Source organism: Eutrigla gurnardus, assembly GCF_963514095.1.
Source record: "Eutrigla gurnardus genome assembly, chromosome: 18".
In the NCBI taxonomy this organism is placed as follows: domain Eukaryota; kingdom Metazoa; phylum Chordata; class Actinopteri; order Perciformes; family Triglidae; genus Eutrigla; species Eutrigla gurnardus.
In genome coordinates this window covers 15385900-15389358 of record NC_139929.1, presented here as the reverse complement: position 1 = coordinate 15389358, position 3459 = coordinate 15385900, and positions in this window count along the sequence as shown.

Genomic DNA, 3459 nt, shown 5'->3' with positions numbered 1-3459 from the left:
CCATGTGAGAAAAAAACTCCAATATCTACTATATGGACATTCTGGTGCACAACAAGCAGAGACACGGAGAAAAAAGAACCTTCACTCCTTGATTTTCATTTTTTGCCCCATTCTAGTTCCCTGTCTCTGTATTAGTTTCCATGTTAGTTTACTGTCGGTGTCAAAAATGGTTTGTCTGAAAGTGTAAAGTGGATCCAAATACATCATTTTCGGTGCTAACGTATGTCTGCCACCAACAGAATGTTTTCTGCTAATGTATTGCTGCTGCAGTGGAGATGACCTGGATGTTGCCAGGTATCAAGAGAAACAAAGGCTGTTCTTGGACTACTTCCTTCTTATCTATGCACAGTTGTCCTTCAATACAGTATGGGAGGTTATTGTCTTCGCTCCCAGGATGATTTCCATAACTGTCCCTAGAGTCCATACTGAGCTTGGAAAAAGGATGTTCAAGTATGCTGGAATTTTATGCCTGGAATTGTGTTCTATCTTGGCCGGGACAGTCTTGAAAAAGACGAGAAGATGTGAGCGCATCTCGAGTTAGGTTGACCACAAACATTATCCCTTCACAATCTAATCTGTAGTGTTTAATTAACATATTGTGAAGAATATCAAGAATATTCTCCTCTGTAAACTCTGAAACTCTTCTGGCAGTTTGTATTTTTTATTTTTTAAATCTTAGGAGCCATCTTAAGGCCAACCATGCTTTGTGAATAACTTTTATCTTTACCAGGATCTTGTCTTGTCTGAATTCTTATTAAACCTCAGATTTTTCTCAGAATTCATCACTAGAAGTAACTCTTTGTACTAAGAGGCTTCATGAATATGACCTCAGATGCTCAATTCCGAGCATCAACTCATAACAAGATGGGTAGCAGACTTTCTGAACTATCTTGTGTGCATTTTATTACACAATATTGACATGCCATTGGTTGCCTGTTGACAAGAAATAATCTCAATATCTGAGGAATTTATACATATATATTATATATTCCTGTATTTTGAGACTCTCCAGTAATCTAATTTTCTTTGATATTCACACCTCTGACATCATTCATAGGTATATTTTACAGCACTACAATACAAACTGATCCTTCTCAAAGTTCTGTTGTTTTGCAGTATATTCTCTACTTTTAAAAGTCACATCATGTCTGCACCACTCCGCATCAGAGGCGTTTTATGTTTCCTGCTGCACCTAGAGTTTCAGTGTTGTATAAGTGTCCTCCAACGTTTTAGCATTCAGCACCAATTAACCAGGTTTATATGCCTGTGTTCCCATAGTGCTTTGTGAGTAAAAATGTTTCTGACTCTGATGTGGAAATATGAGTGGGTTTATCAGCCCTTTGAACATTGCGACGCTGGTTTGATCATTTAACAGCGATGGATGAAATGAATGCAATGACCTCTCAGATAATCACAGACTCTTAAAACTTCATACCCACTTTAGAATCAAGGCAGCTGGGTGAGATACAGCAATGACCTTTTCAATTACGGCTCAAAAAGACTCTCGGAATATCCTAGTTAACCTATGTGAGTTGAAAGAGAGAAACAAAGGAATAGCTTTGGTGTCCCTTGCTGTCCTTGTTACATGTTTATGAGATTAGAATTGGAATTTTGTTCCAATGTGATTTACTTACCTATTTCTTTGTTTTTTGGGGGATTTCAAAACCTTTATCTAGGTCTGATCAAGTTAAGCCTTGGCTGGAAACCAAAGTTGATGAGGTCTTGTAAAGTCTCAGTACTTTAAAAAACCCTCCCTTTTCAGCTAGAGGCAGGTTTTTTCTAAAAATCTCTTTTCAGTTACTTTTGCCAATGCTATTCTTTTTTTCTGCTGCTGTTCCTGTATCACTTGTTTAGCAGCCTTGTGGGAAGACGAACTGTCCTCTAACCTGAAGCAGGTTCCAGGTTCAATCTTGCAACAATCAATGTCAATCGACAGACATGTATCGTGAGCAAGTCCCTGAGCAAGCCACTGACCTTAGCTGATCTGTCATTGTAAGTCGCCTTGGGTAAACAAGTTGGTTTACAGCCTTTTTTTAAAGAAAGTTCCCCTCTGCAACAGCCAGGGACATTTTAAAATATGTAACAGCCTACAGACATCATTTTAAATTATGAATTTCTTTTAAATAATGCACTACAGGGATTTACATTTTTTTTAGACCTTTGACAGTAATAGTGAATATAGAAAGAGTTTTATGTATCACCTTACATCCAGCCAACACTGAACATTCCTTGTATGCTCCTTGCTTTTATCAGATACCATATTTATGTTAAAGAGTGCAGTGAAGGAGTTGTATCTTCAGGCAGAATGAGCAAAGGGAACACAAGTAAAAGGCATTGACAAAAAACAAGTGAGACTACACACACCACTCCAGGCCATTCTTTAATAAATGATTTAAACAAATACTGCTTTAATAAAAGAATGCCTTATCTTCTTTATACATTCAAACATGTAATCGTGCAAACACTTTGCAATTAGGGGAGCATGGGGAAGCAAACTACGATGTGCTGTTTAGTTGTTTCATACTAATTGAACAGGAAAGACTGCACTGCATCATCGGTGACAGGGGGCAAGGAATGGTGTGGTCAGAGGTAGGGGACAGTATTAAAGATCGATGAGGAAGCAAGACTTCTCAACATTAAATAATCTATATTCTGCTGATTGAAATGACTGAGAGATTCTCGGGCTGCAGTGACATTTTTAAAGGGTCAACCACAAAAAGACAAGGAACATCTGAGGGGGAGGAAAATCATTACTCTCCTGGTTTATGCCTCCTTATCATGCTCCAACAGCCTAGGCCTGGAAAGAGAAAGAACCATATGCAGAAGGTGGCAATAAGAATATTCTTGTGATTTTATGCACATCAGGTGTTGAGGCTGCAACTCAAATTTACTCTCATCACTCCCCCTGCTAACATAAATTACACACTCTAACTAAAAACTTGGAGGCTGCCAGCCCAGGAAAATAAATCTGATAGCACTGATACATCTGGCTGGAAGAAAATGAATCACAGCGCAGAAACAGTGTCACATTTTTGGAGCCATTATTAAATCACCAAAGTATCATCATATCTGAATGTGTGAAAACATTTTGCATGAATACATTCAAATGTGTCAAATGATGTGTCAAGTGAAAAAGATTTGAACAAATCATTTCCAATATGTGAGTGCATAAAGAATATCTGCACAAAAGGTTTTCAGTCACAAGACGTGTGTGTGTGTGTGTGTGTGTGTGTGTGTGTGTGTGTGTGTGTGTGTGTGTGTGTGTGTGTGTGTGTGTGTGTGTGTGTGTGTGTGTGTGAGAATCTCAAGTTTAGGGCTACAAATCAAATCTACAAGTGCAAAAGTCACCTGCCCCATAGAAGTACAAAAAGAACATCCATCCATCATCTAACGCTTATCCTGTATTCAGGGTCGCGGGGGGGCTGGAGCCGATCCCAGCTGACATTGGGCGAAGGCAGG